This window comes from Dunckerocampus dactyliophorus, chromosome 13 (genome assembly GCF_027744805.1).
Source record: "Dunckerocampus dactyliophorus isolate RoL2022-P2 chromosome 13, RoL_Ddac_1.1, whole genome shotgun sequence".
In the NCBI taxonomy this organism is placed as follows: Eukaryota; Metazoa; Chordata; class Actinopteri; order Syngnathiformes; family Syngnathidae; genus Dunckerocampus; species Dunckerocampus dactyliophorus.
The window spans coordinates 24171756-24186906 of NC_072831.1; the positions used below are offsets into that span (position 1 = coordinate 24171756).

The window sequence follows — 15151 nt, forward strand, 5'->3', positions numbered from 1 at the left end:
CAAAACACAAAAGTGGTGTCCGCGTTGATGGTGTCGTCACATCATGTCTTTGTCAACAATGACGTCTTCAGTGAAGGTACAACTAACCTAAAATGTTCATTTATCCCTTTCATTTGTCATTTATATGTATTTATATGCAACATGTTTTGTGTTAAAAATGTGTACTTTCTGGAACGGATTAATTGACAGAAAAATGTATTTGGTTTGAGTTGGACATTTTGGAATAGATGAATGACGATAACCAAGGTTCCAGTGTATTTCCAAAACAATATACATTTACATTTAATTCTACATAGTTCTTTACAAACACAGTGTGTGGCTATATAGTTTGTTTAGTAAATGTTTTCTTTGGCCTGATTCGGCCCAGCCCGCGGCGCAGTGGTGGGCAACAACTGATTGAAGCGACTTTTCCAGAGTCTGCACCACCACAAGACTGGCAGGAAGTAAAGCGTGGACATTCACCTTCGGACAAATCTCCAGCAAAGAATGCATCTTGAACCAGACTGGAATGGCTCCTGAAATATGCCAAATATTCTCCTGAATCCCCCAACCCTCCCACCCATCTCTCTTTTAGTGAAGATAGGTCCACAGCCCACCCTCTTCTCCCCGCCTTCTCTAACCCACAACATTCCTACGCTGTACACTGCACCGAACGCACGCTCATTTACAATCACGGATCACACAGACAATGTTAAGAACATTAGTAACGCAAGTTTCCACCCAGCTGACCCAGACGTGCCTTTTCTGGGGGTAGGCAGTTCGGATTTCTTTTCATTAACTTCCAAAAATACTCCAGGGCCAAGTAGACGAAGGAAAAGGGAGGGAGGGGGTAGTTGGGTTGACAGGAAAAATAGGGGGCTCCATTTTTTTAAGGCCAAATCACACACCTAAAGAGGAATTTACGAGAAATGTCTTTTCCATAGTGCCCACTGTTAAAACATCCTTGCTGTTTCCTTCTTCCCCGCTACCATAAACAATGTAGCCTGGGAAAGACACCGGACAACAGGGTACTTTTTTTCTGACAAAAGGAAACCAGAAAGTGCCCTGAAGGAACCTTAATACTCAATACAATAATAGGCCATGTTTCACTTGCTTACAAATGTCTTACACAGTCTTGATTCAACAGTCTTATCAACTGCAGCTATCAGGAAATCATCAGGACAGCCACCTCAGGACTCACAATTCATTCTTGCAAGATTCCCTTTCTTGCCGTGTTTGCACTCTGACTGTTTGCTGATCCATAAAGAGTCTAGACTTCCCACCGTGACTCATACTGTATGTGTAGACTAATCAAGACGCTTCAAAAGACATAAAGAAGCTTTACCGCAGCCTGGACAACTAAAATACAGACACCTCAAAGAAAACGGCAAACACATGCTCATGATCAGCCAACACAACCACATTCTAGCTTGGCATCTTTGGACTTGATACTGACTGTGTCTCTGTTCTCGTGTGATAGGGAAATGATGGACGGTTAGGGATGCTAAATGAAGACCAGATGATGCTGTTGGGTTGCACGCTATAAGTTCGTGAACCTTCACATGGTCCACAGCAGGGTAGCTGCCTGGGTTTTGCTAGGACAACACAGGAGCTACCGGTGCTCATAAATTACCTGAAATTTAACATTAGGAAGCAGTTTGAAAGCCTGGCTCGGGTCACCGTGACAAGCTTGTGGATAGCTCTCGAGAAACGAGGATATCAAAACACAGAATACATCTGTTTCGTGCCAGTTTGTGTAAAAAACACAGTGAAATATGTCTAGAAGCCACCTTGTATGCTAACACAGCTGTTCATCTAAATTAAACCAGTGGACTCACACAGGCAACCTTCACACTGCCCAGTTTAGATTTTTTGTATAAAATACAATCTCTACATGCAGTCGTTCACAATACAAAACATTGTGACTTGTGTTTGTGTATAATGTGAACACAATGTGTCCGGGAAGTGATGCGTATGCTATAAAACGCAATGTCACATGCAGTGGCGTATGTTGAAACATTGTTCCAATTCCGGGTCTCAATCCTGGTGCATTTGTGGCAATTTCAAAGATTTTTTGCAACCCGAGTCACCATTTTCTAAACCCTAATTATTTTGCGTAAGAAAATAAAATTAAAGAGGGCAAGACTTCTGGCTAAGGCAGTTTAAGATGTTGGTTCCAAGGAGTGTGTGGGTAAATGTCGGAGCAAGAAGTGATGGGGCACTGACGTGAACCGCTTCACTGACACAGATTTTTTTAAATAATTATCAAATTGTCGAAGAACCTTTGCCTACATCTGTGACTACCTTTCCCCAACTTTTGCACGGCAAAACACGCTTTTTGATGACTTATAGATCAGATATACACAACCCGAACGTTCAGACTGCAGTAGCATCATATAGAGGTCAGATATCAGCAAAAAAATCGGAATTTGACCTGGAGTGTGAATGTAGCCTTAGTGAGTATGCAAATGCAGTGACCTGGATTTATTTAATTCGCATAAAAATTAAAATAAAGCTGAGCCTGGCAGTTAATCCGTGAGTTGCAGTTGATACTGTTCCACTCCAGCTTGACAAATTGCAGTAGTGTGCATTAAAAAGTGCCAAACAACTGAAGGAAAGCAGAAACCACGTCCGCTGCTGACAATTGTAGATAATTATATAAAACATATTTTCTTTCTTGTCCCACGCCACACCCCACATAAACTTTTGAAGACTCGGTTGAGTTATTTTGGTAAAAACAATGCACAAATGCCTGCTTTGCACTTTGCTTAAGGCTAAAGGCTAAAGGTAAAGGCTTAAGGTGAAGAGATTTTGCAAAATAAGAAGGACTTTGGGTTAAAAAAGAAGGTCTCCAAAAGAATTACAAAACGTGACAGGTGAGCGAGTGTGTCACCCGATTAAATACAAGGCTTCCCCTGTCGCAGCTTTGAGTTTCAAATGACAGCTTCAAATGATTTTCCTTAAACTTGATGACTCAGAATAGTCCGCATATTTGCGGCAAGGCTCTGAAGCGCAGAGCAGTAATTAGCCTGCGATCCCTACTGAATGACTGCGTTTACAACAAGCTTTGGTGACAAGCAAGTTCAATCGAAAATACAGTGATTTTTTTCTCAAATGAGGGAATATTTGTGACTGATGCTGTACCTCATCAAACATGACTGACTTTTTGGTTCAAAATAAGGACGATGTTTGTACCGTGGTGTACAGAAAATAAAGGAAACCGTATTTTTCAAACCAGTTATAGAGTCTGCGGTCAAAAATCAGGCTCAAAAAATCCTCTAGAAAAATCTGTTTTTCAAGGAAGGTGAGACCCTAGCTGCATTATGTTCTCACTGTGCCACACTTGAAAAATTTCTCTCTTAGTATAATAAAATACCGTTTTGTCCGATACTTCTGTGTAGATTCTCAGTCATCCATGTCATGGTATTCCACAGAAATTGAATCAGAATCAACTGAGGCAACTAGATTTGAGGTCGAGGAGTTGAAAACATACTTTTTTATCAAGAATTCCATTATTTGGGATAAAAAAAGAAAAACAAACAAAAAGAGCTGACAGCCGGGATTTTAAAATGACCTGAGTCATGCATTCCTCCGCTGCATTGTGGCTTGTGTTTCAGCTTAAGTCTTGCTTTCCGTCATGCAGCCACTGACCAGCTCTGCAGTCACCGTCTATGCTGTCATAGGACAAATGGGGATAAATAGGGTCATTCTAGATCAGAGGTCTGGGTCACCTGTGTCACTTTGTTTGTACATTATTTTGTAACCATTGGATTCAGACATTCCAGATAACTTACTGACTTACGCATCACATGTACCGGTTGTCGTCATCACAGCAGATCTAAGTCCGGTCCATTGTAGGACAAGCGGGGGCAAAGCCTCCTCAAGCCACCACGCCATCCGGAGTTGGAGGGCCCACCAGCACCGCCCGTAATGAGCTGAGGTTGTTTGGCACGCTTTGGCGGACTAACTAACTAACGAGAGGGGGATTCATTCACCGTCACACACGCAGGAGATGTTGTATAAACACAAGGCCATTCTAGCCTCAACATGGAATTCTTCAACGGTGAGAGCACATATTTTGGTGAAATTAGTTTTGTGCGTGTGTGTGACTGTGAGCCTTTAATGAGAGTCTGAAATGCACTCGGGAGGCTACCGCTCGCTGAGTGACTGACACGCTTAACTTCTAGTGCCTGATGACAGACATACACGGCCGGGAACAGCACCTTGCACAAAACAGCTCTGGCTCGTGCTCGCTCATACAAAGTTCAAGTAGTTTGAACTCCCAGCTGAAATCACAAAGAGTGTCACTGGTCCATTGCTGATAAAAGAAAGCTCGCAGAGTGGGCAGACGAAGGAAGAGAGAGGACACCAAAGAGGTGCACAAGATATGAATGAGAGACGGGTGAAAAGTATGCAGGGCATTTTTGATTATCCAGAGCACAACTGTGTGTGAAAACAGATAATGCTTCATTAGTAGCAATGACAGAGATGTGACACTGTTGCTGTTACGAGCCAAAACACATCAGCTGCACCTTTTAAAAGCAGAACAACAAAACACTTGTGTGTCATCACATTATGGGTTGGGCGTCCTTTCAGGCAAAATACAACAGCAGAAATAATGTGGTCATAACATAGCTAACAATTATATTACCTTATCAAATGATCTGTAAAAACATGCACACAATGAAATTGTCCACTCATTTCCTATTTGCCAAAGGGAGTTTTTTTTTTATGTCCTGAATGAGATGTACAATTTGACATTGGATTTGTTTGAATCAGTTGAGAAATGTGGGAAGAGTGAGCGGACCAAAAAATGAGGAGGGAAAAGAAGAAGTAGTAGCAGAGGAATAAATAGATGAAAAATGTTGTTGAATATTTTATTCCAGAGCCGCTATTGGTACGCATCAATACTTTGCCGGATACATTCGAGGTTCCACATGAATGCACAGGTACACGTCTGCAAAAGCACTTATAAATCTCTGCACCTTTTCACACAGTTTCCTGCAAAATTTAATTAAAATACTTTATTATACCAATATCAAGAACAGTCAATAGCAGCCAAGAAGGCTCCAGAACGCTCCTGCCTGTTTGGTGGTGAGAGGCAAGGAAAACAGACACACACGGCACATGGCAACATATTGAGGCTGGATAAATTATCAAGTTCATTTTCACGTTTTAATCTCGCGAGATCTTTTGACATGAGATCTAGTAATTGGTCTTACGTACAAACAAATATAAGTGAAGACCTATCACCTACTTTCTTGGTGCAAGTAATATAAAGAGCATAGCTGACATAACTTTTTATGTGAAATCACGAAAGGAAACAGCATCTTGTATGCGTAATCCCACAACTTCACAAAAAACATTTTTGTAAAAAAAAAAAAAAAAGAAAAAAAAAGCAGGCTTCACTTTGCATACTAAAATGAAGCCTGGAAGCTATCAGTCAGTCAGTTTGATCACCTTTTTTTTTTTTTTTTTTTTAATGTGACTGGAATGCTAGCATTGCTAACATTTGTGCCCCACTCCTTACTGTTACAGGTACATTGTTGCATGTGATACAAGGCATCTATTAGTGCACAATGTATATGTAAAAAGAGGATAAAGTACACAAATAGCGCAAATAGAGCCACACATTGTCGGAAAAAGGTATGGAGAAACACAACTCATTATCATTAAAGCTACAAACACACAAAATGGCGTGTTCTTGTCTAAATTCCAGCATCAAGGTATTTAAAAGTGTTGAAAAATAGTACGAGATCTTTAAGAAAAATCGTCTGAAATCACCTTATGGCCCAACATGTGTGATATCCTGCGTGTTATCAACAGCGGCCTCCATCCCGGATACTGAGCCCATTATGGCATTATCGCAAAACACACACTCATAAAAAGGACACAGAGTCGCGGGCTGCTTGTGGGCTTTAATGCGAGCCTCGAAGAGCCTATGATTCATAGGTGCTATTTCAAGAAGAAGCTCTTTCTTGTCATGCTTGAAACACCGCTCACTGTACAGTGTTGCTCTATTCCTGGGTGAGAAAGGTTAGCAGGCCTTAAAAGTGGGTCCACCACTAAAAATAATCAACACCATCCGGTCCTGATTCTCCATGCGCTATCCATTGCATTTAATGTCTGGTTTATGCCGCATGTAGTGCCCATGCACTCCAAAAATACGCTGACCTTTGCACATTTATTCGAGAACAAACCCCTTACTCTGACACTTTTTGCTTGTTTTATAGGTTGCCGTTAGTAGCCTGAACATAATAATTTCCGGTTAGGTTTCAGCTAAAGCACAAAAAAACAATCTTTGCCGGGTGTTTTAACGCACTTGCAGCACTTGACGTCAGCTGTAATTCCACACTAATGTGACCGTGCTACGCTAACAGCAGGGGCTCTGTGAATAAACCTTGATGCACGGACTGGCTGGGAGCGCCAACGCTGACAAGCCGGGTTGGACATTCCCGGCGGTTTGATTCTCCCAAGCAGAAAGCCTCAATACTTTTTATTTAATCCCCAAGAGCAGTCATTTAGTCACTCTGTAATCCCTCAAGTTCAGGTTTTAGGCTGATAATTACCCTTATTGGACACCCGTAATGATTAGTTTTTGGTTTCACCCATAGCAGCGCATGCTAGTTTCACCAGGGCGGTCGCTGGATGAATGGAAAACCAATCATGCGAAGCATCGTTACGCTGTCAAACAGAAGAGGGGTATGATTATTACTTTGTTTGGAAAGCGACAACCCTTGGACAGATACAAGGTCCAATATTTTTGTCTTCTTGGTCAAACCGCAAGAGAACACGGTCATTTTCAAACATCTACTTGCCATTAATGAGAGCCAGTGCAAGTACAACAAAACATCTGAAGTTGGACAATTCAAACGTGGCTGTTAAGTCTTCTGACATGTTATGGTCAAAATGCTTTGGAAGACATACTGTAGTCCTATATACTATGTCATGCGGATATCGTTAGTTTTATAATCATTAAAACAAATTAGGACTGCAACTAACAATTATTTTCTTAACCAATTAATCTAAACTTTGGTGTTTCGATTAATTGATTAATCGTTTAGGCCCTAGACGCCCTAGACCAAACATGAGTGGTTAGTGGTTTGGTCCGAAAGAGGCAAAAATACCAATCACTGTTTTCCAAAGTCAAAGCTTATGTGTGTGAGTAGACCTGTGACGATAAGTGTCCAACAAATTATTGTTGAAAATGTATATTATTGACAACGTTTTGAGGCCATTTTTTCATAAATTATACTGTATGGCATGATAATACAAGTACATCATATCAAAAGCAATGAACTTTAATTTCTTAAGAGAACTTCAAAAACTGCCAGCTCCACATGTAATAACCCATCCCGGGATGCAACTGGAAACCCTTTCCCACACGCAGAACTGAAAATACATCAACACTCATGTGCAGATTTCGGTGGAAGGGGGGAGAGGCTTCAAAGCTGCGTAGCGCAGCAGGTGTGATCTACAGCCGCTTTAGCAGCAAGTCATCAATGATTTTTTTTTTTCTTTCCTTCATGTTGTGAACAGGTCAAGGCAGGTTCCCCACCACCTCCCTGTGCTGCTGTTTTTATGAGCCCCACCTGGCAGATTATTATTCCACCAAGACAACTACGTCTTCTACGGCTGACACACACATACACTCATCTGAAGGTGTTATGCTAAGGTAGCACAGGACACACACTGTACTGTTTAGCCTTTTGCCACCTTGGGTCAATGAAGGCCCCATTATAGTGTGACACATGCAATGGAACATTGTGTGTGCGTGTGTGCGTATACATAACACAGCCAGCAGATTAACAAGGGTCCCTGTAGGGGCTGCAACCTGATCACTATTGATTGTTTATTATTTATAGTCGCAAAACAAGGTGGCCATATTTAAATAGACTTGACTGCTGAACCAAAATAATGACTTGGACTCAATGACTCATGATGTCTAGCACTGGCAAACCAGTCAAGGCAGATGGCCGCCCCCAAAGTGCTGTCTCGGGCTTGCGATTACATTTTCCCGATCGACTAAAATGAAAATAAACAATCAATTTCAAGTAATCTTAATAATTGATTATTGGCCCATCCCTGACCGCCTCATCGGGGTCGCGTCACCGCAACACAACCAGTCGAGGCAGATGTCTGCCTCATGCTGAATCTTGGTTCTGTCCTCTTAATTGTGATGTCCCCAAACGTGCTTGTTAATGTTCTAAACTCCTGTTTGCATGACAGTGTCAAAACTGTCATGCATCCTGCATCCTTCAGGTGAGACTGAATCAACAGCGCCTCTACTGGCTGCAGCCAGGTAGTGCGCTCCATTTTGTCTATTATTTCAAGATGGGATTAAACAACAATCTATTCCACAAAATGGATCGTCATTCTGAAATCAGTTAAACTATTTTTAAGCCCATCCCCGACTGCTTCGCCAATGCAACGCAACCCAACCAGTCGAGGCAGACAGCCGCCTCATATTGGAACTTGGCTCCGTCCTTTATAAAGACAAATTTTGCCATGCTAATGTCTATGTGCTTGTTAGTAGGTACGTTTAAAGCGTTTCAAAACGTAACTCCATGTACTAGTAGATTACCTTTGCTGTTAGTGAGTGATCTAGAAACAAAACTAAAGCAAAACAATTCCCATATCAAACTATCACTTCCGTTTTTTCTTTTCTTTCTGTTTGTCCGGTATGATGCACCTCGGCTTCCTGTTGTGTTGTTATTTTTGCCATAAAGTCAGAACTTTCTAGAGAGATAGAGCTGTTTTAAAGATCTTTTCTGTTGCTTTTTATATGTCTTTGTCCCCGGACGGAAGCCCAAACACTTGGTCCGGGTACAAAGTCTGAAGTCGTGTCACCTACATTTATTTTAACTTGCTTCATTAAAAAAACATAAATAGCTAATTTATTCGGGGGGGTATGATTTTAAATGTGGCTTTATTTAGCTATGCGAGTACCGTTTAGTATGTTTGCGGCAAGTTCAACCGAGAGACCTGTACAGGTCATCCTGAAGCCTGTCTTAAAATGGCTAAGATCAAGTCGGCGAATGTGTGTTATAACTACCGTTTGGGTTAAATGGAGAAGGCGTCGAAGAAATATTTGAGCACCTGAGTGTGAGTACATTTTGGCTAAATGTGAGCAGGAAGCAGAGGAAGGAGGAGGGTTCAGGGAAAAACTTGCCGCAGTTGAACACTTGTGCCTCCCCGGCTCATGTTTGCCAATGTCCGGCAACACAAACGCAGACAAGTCGGTTAAAATAATAGCACCATACCTTCAAAGTGTTCCGTGGAGGCGAGACGGAGAGGTATATCCACAAAAACAGGACCCCGGCTTGAGTGTAGCTAACGCGGCCAGTTGTCCTCACTGCAGCCGGGGAGGACAAGACAAGTTCATCCCGTTCTCGGAAGCCCTGCAGCTGGGAGAGTTGCCTCCTTTTCCCCTTCGCCCTAAATCAGCCTCTTTCTCTCGGATATCCCCTTCCCAAATCCGTTCGACATCAAACCATCACATTCCACCGCGTCCTCAACAATGAAAAAGGTGGCTTTTCCTTTTTTTCTTTCCTCGCTGTCGCCGGATGAAGACCCACCCCTCGGGATGGCTCTGCCCGCTCTGACCGCAAAGAGAACGCCCTTCCCCGGCTGTGAGGTCCCGCCTCCCCGCCCCCTTCCTCTACACGCAGGAGCAAGTCAGGCCGGTGAGCAGAGCCAATGTGGCATATTTATTCTCATACAGGCTTAATGTTGGACAGTGTACAAGTCGTGGCACGATAAAAAAATGACTTTATGGTGCACAATAAACCCACAGCTGCATTATAGCACTATTTGGTCAGGCAGCCGTTGATGCAAGATTAAGAACAATCTCTTTTTAAGCTCATTTAAATCTTCTATTATGAATAGGAACAGGGATGCAAAAGTATTATTTAAAGACACCGTGCAGATGCATGCTTGATGGTAAGAAACGTGCATCACATGTTTGCAACTTGGGCCAAAATGCATGCGGCATATACTGTTTGTCATGTTTTATTGGAAAATACAGCTTGACACGCATGTCTATGTGATGGTGTTTTGTATGATCATAACAACCATACTGGTTGTTAAATAGCAAGCTGTATGAGGAAGTAATAAAAATGTGACAAAGGCAATAAAGCCTACACTGGATCTGTTCACAGTGTATTGACCTGCAATGACAATCACCTGGATAAGCAAGATTAAAATGGTCACCGTGGTTACATACTTGCATTTATACAAAGGTTACTTATGTTTTCCACACAATTAATAACATTTTATTGTATTCTCACCCTATCACTTGCCATAATTGTCTAGTGGAACTAAATATTGATGCAAAATAACTGTTCTTTCGAAGATGTGGAATTACCAGAAGTCATCAACGCAAAAGTGCAAATGCAAGTTGTGACCCAAAGGCACGGACAGCGTGGAACGCTTGATAATATGTAAGTCTGGTTGTGTAGTTTTTCTTTTGAATAACAAAGAAGGCACCGTGTGACAAGAACATAGCTTATGTAGCAGTTTGAGAGTGCCAAAAGATTCAAAACAAGTCTCGATTTGAGAGGACGTTGACTAAATCAATAGAAAAGGAGAGAAATATAAGAAGAAATAGTCCGTTCCAAAGTCAAATCAAATGTTTTAGGGCATAAATTAACATTAGCTGTCATACAAGTGTGAAAGTAAGTTAACCATTGCTACTGTTAATATGTAAACACTGTAAAACACTCCCAGACTGAATGACCAATGATGTTGGGGAAATGCAAAGCGTAAATTGCTTGACTTTTAAGCATTTGTAACTTAAGTGTGAAAAAAGTTATAATTTCTTCGCTGAAATGAAGCCTTGTCAGAGTTTTTACATGAGGCCCTTCAACTCAGATGCTTTATGCAACTTTAGCACTATTTTTTAAGGGTTGCACTTTATAAGCAAAGACAGACAGAGAAATGCCTCTTTATATATGACGGCGTACATCTGTCATGTTGTATCTTTCCTGAGGAAACTTGGCCTGTGCTCACACATGTTTCCGTCATGTAGGGAATCAGCGTCAATATATCAAATGACAAACGCAAATGCACGACGTAGACGGCAATGTACAGTGCAATGTATAGTAAAGTGCCAACACATGTTTTCCAGGGAACGCCATCCGTTCTTTCGCTGTATATGTGCGCTTGTACGAGGCCACCTGATTCAGGAAGAGCCGACATCCTTCCTAATTGCAAACATCCCTCGCCAGCCAGCGAAATCAACCGTGTTCCAAAAAGGAGTTTGTCGCTAGCACGCACAGGCCATGTGCTTCTGCTTTTTTTTTTTTGTTGTTTTCTATTTTGCATTTTTCTTCTTGCACAGACTGCAGCTGCGCACTAATCTCCATAATCCTGCACACATCACCACAATTACATGTGGTCAGTGGTACAAGAGTCCAGTCAAGAGGTCACCTGATGATATTTTGACAACATCATAATAAAAAGCAATGAGAAAATTTTAAATGAGTGAAGGGCGATTTTATAGACAGGGCAACACTGCTCATCAAGCTTTACTACTTTGTGTTCTTTTAACAGCAAGGATGAGGATTAATGTGCTTAATTCACTGTGCTCCCAGAGCGGGTTATGGCCAGTATTTAAACACATATAACCCAGATGAGTCTAAATGTGGGGCAGCCTGTCATGTCGGAAAACATGCACTTATCTAAAGACGTGCAGCTCTTACAGCTCTGTGTGTATTGTTGGATAACCACTCTGCATGCATTGTTTGAGAGGAAGCATTACATTTGCCACTGCTTGAAAACACATATTGAAATGAAATAACAAAACAAAAAAAAATACCGGAATTGGTGGGGCGCTGTCACATTTGCCCCAAATGTAAAATTGTCACTGCTAAATACACATTAATATTCTAATCAAATCGCTACTATGTATTAAATATTAAATACAAATAAGAAAAAAAAGAATAATACAGTTTATATACCGTATATCTGCTGGAACTGGTGGGGCGCCGCCATATTTGCCCCTAATTTAAAAAAAAATGGCATTGCTCCATAGATAATGATTTCACCATTGAATCGCTACTCTGTATTAAATATAATGTAGGTATTAGAAAGAAAAACAACAACAAAAAGTCATCTGCTGGTACTGTACTAATGAAGCACTACCATTTTTACCCATTATGTGAAACTGATATCCAATTATTTCACAATTGAATTGCTACTCTGTGTCTTAAATATAATATAGATTTTGGAAATAAAATAAAACAATTAAATATGAAATACATATTGAAAATTTAACAAGAGAGAGAAAAAAATAAAAACATATATATATATAGCGCCATCTGTTGATAAATCACTCCCACACTCACACCTAATAGATTTCAATTTTTTCACACAGTGTTGTTCACACACATAATTTCACAATAGAATAACTGCTCTGTATTAAATATAAAATGTACATTTTTTATCATAATTTTTTTCCACACTTTGATCCCTAGTGGGCCTTGAACCAGCAACACTAGACCCCCAGTCTTAAACACTGAGTTTCTTAGTGTTTAATTTGGACTCCACAGAAAGTCCCATGAGAGTGAGAGAAAGAACATGCTTTGATCGGTTAAAAAAAAAACATCCTCTTGTCAAGTCCCATCTTATTTAGAAGTACAAATGTCTCCGCCTGTCAAGCTCAAGACTCCCATGGTCGACGATTTCTCACTGCGGGGGGACATTCCTCAAAACTCAGCCTCTGGCATGCAGTAAATCTCCCTGAGAGAGGTCTACACTGGAGCACCATGCCAGGTGATTGTGCATGTGAACACCCACACCCTTGTCACCTCATCCTCACATTCTCAGGTGGTCACATGCCGAGCAGAGGCGTAGCGGCGCGGGGGGACAATGTGAAAAGGTGTTAACAGGATACGAAGCGTTCCGTACATGTGGCTCCCTCCCTTCCTGTGTCCCGAAGGAAGGCCCGACTCCTGACTATACAGCTCTTTTAAGGCGATGGCAAGCAAGCCCATAAAAATGCTGTCAAGGTGCTGGCAGCTATCCCTTTTACCGTCTCTGTGCGCTGAAGTCTAAAAACCACATGAGAGAAAAACTGCAACATTGCAGAACATCATGGTATGCCTGCATTACTCCGATGACATTTCAAAATGCTAAAGATGAATCCAGAGTGAGAGAAAGAAACTAATAGCATGCTGGCAGCATTAAGCATCAGCTTACACTAAGTTGTTCAACAGAACCGTTTAAACCAGATGGTTGAAGTTCAGAACAGTACTGGCTGCTCCAACCCTGTCTGTCCATCTGATCCATACAACTACCTACCTATGTAATGAGAAGAGAATTTGTGAGTGACTGATGATGTCAGAAGTGGGATTGTTAACTTTGAAGACAAGTGGAAGGACCCATGAGACAAGTGATGTTTGTGAGATAGACCCTGTTAAGGTTTATTTCAATGGGGATTTGGTTTTAATTCAGGTGGAGGGTACTTCTCTTCAGAGTTATGTAACAAATGGTGTCAGAAGTGGGATTGTTAGCCTTCAGGCAAACTGGAAGGACCCTTAAGATTGGTGACTGCTATGAGATTAACTGTGTCGATGAGTAACGTTGACTAGGATGGTTCAAATCTGGGATTTTTAAATCTGGGATAATGGTGTCAGAAGTGGCACGGTTAGTCTTTAGGCCAACTGTAAGGACCCTTGAGATACTCTACTGTATTTGGCACAATACATGTGTCAGTGTACAGGTTTTTCAACCAAATAGACCTGTTTCAAATCCACTCCTCCTAAGACCCACCGGTAGCCCTGAAGATAGCCTCCCTGCGAAACTGCTCCAAGATGTGTTTCATACAGTTGGTCCTCTTATTTTAAGGTTGGTACATGCTTCTCTCATGTTATGTTATGGTTATGTTCCAAGTACATTAAAAACATGCTGTTGTACAGCCACTTTTTAAAAAAACACAACCTAGACCCCTCTGTCCTGTCAAATTACAGACCCATTTCTAAACTCCTATTCCTGTTAAAAGTTTTGGAAAGAGTGGTCTATGCTCAGCTAGAATCGCACCTCAAGTCAAACAGCATGGCTGACAAAAATCTGTTTGGTTTTAAATCCTGTCATAGTACAGAAACTGCACTTTAATTTTTTTTTAATGATTTGCTTTTAAGAGCAGACTCTGGTGGTTCAGCCATGCTGGTGGTTTTAGATTTGACGGTGTAGAGACGTGTAGGACTTAAGGCACGGTACTCAATTTGTTCCAGTCATACTTAACCGAACGTTCTTTCTCTGTCAGTCTTGGTCCATTTTCGTCAAAGACTTCCCCCCCTTGGCTATGGGGTGCTCCAAGGCTCTATTTTAGGTCCTGTCTTGTTTTTATTCTACTTGTTGCCATTGGGTTCAATTAAAAAAAAACACAACATTTCCTTTCACTGTTTCGCTGACGATGTCCAAATATATCTACCACTGCAATCCAAAACTGATTCTCTTACGGCTTTAAAAAAAACTGCCCCCACGATGTAAAAACCTGGCTGTCAACTAACTTTCTGAACTTAAATTAAAATAAAACCGAGGTTGTGATCTTTGGGGACACAGCCCTCACTGATGCCAACAGTGCCTTGGGCCCGCTTTTGTCCTATCACCGCCCCTGTGTAAAAAACCTAAGTGTTTTTATTAACTGCTCTTTTAATTTAGACAACCAAAACAGTTCAGTAATTAAATAAGCAACTTTTTTTCAGTTTAGGACTCTTGGTCCTTACCCCTGTGCTTGCTTCACTCTACTGGCTACCTGTTACTTTTAGGATTCATTTGAACATTTTGCTTGTTTTTAAATGGCTAAATGGCCTTGCCCCTATTTAATTTAAGTGATTTGCTGATTTCGCACACTCCCACCTGAACACAGAGGTCTTGTAACCAGTCTGTTTTACATTGTCCCAGGACCAGACTGAAAGCAAGAGGCGACAGAGCTTTTGCACTTGCAGGCCCCAATGGAACTCTCTCCCGCTGCGCACTCCTTATTCACTGGCTTTTAAGACAAGCTAATTTAGGCGTTTTTGTCTATTTTATTGTCTTTTAAGTTTTTTTTTACATTATTTTTCAAATTAATTAATACATTTTTTTATTGTATTCCATTCTTTTTCAATGCCGCTTATCCTCATTAGGGTATGCTGGAGCCTATCCCAGCTGCCTTCGGGCGAAAGGC

At 41.3% G+C, this 15151-nt stretch overlaps 1 protein-coding gene and 1 long non-coding RNA gene across 5 annotated transcripts in view; one reads left to right on the top strand and one right to left on the bottom strand.

Moving 5' to 3' along the window:
* Positions 1 to 9601, bottom strand: part of luzp1 (leucine zipper protein 1) — a 65849-nt gene extending 56248 nt beyond the window's left edge. For 3 of the 4 annotated variants that reach the window (XM_054795762.1, XM_054795760.1, XM_054795761.1), the window contains exon 1: positions 9243 to 9600. The gene's annotated coding sequence lies outside the window, so the exon portion shown is untranslated. Of the gene's footprint in view, positions 1 to 9242 lie in introns of all 4 variants that reach the window. The other variant, XM_054795763.1, reaches the window with a different exon arrangement.
* Positions 3628 to 9876, top strand: LOC129192141 (uncharacterized). The gene is made up of 4 exons (XR_008573358.1): positions 3628 to 3699; positions 3813 to 4042; positions 7519 to 7654; positions 9552 to 9876. It is a non-coding gene; the product is annotated as an uncharacterized LOC129192141 (long non-coding RNA).
* Positions 9877 to 15151: the final 5275 nt, after the last annotated feature.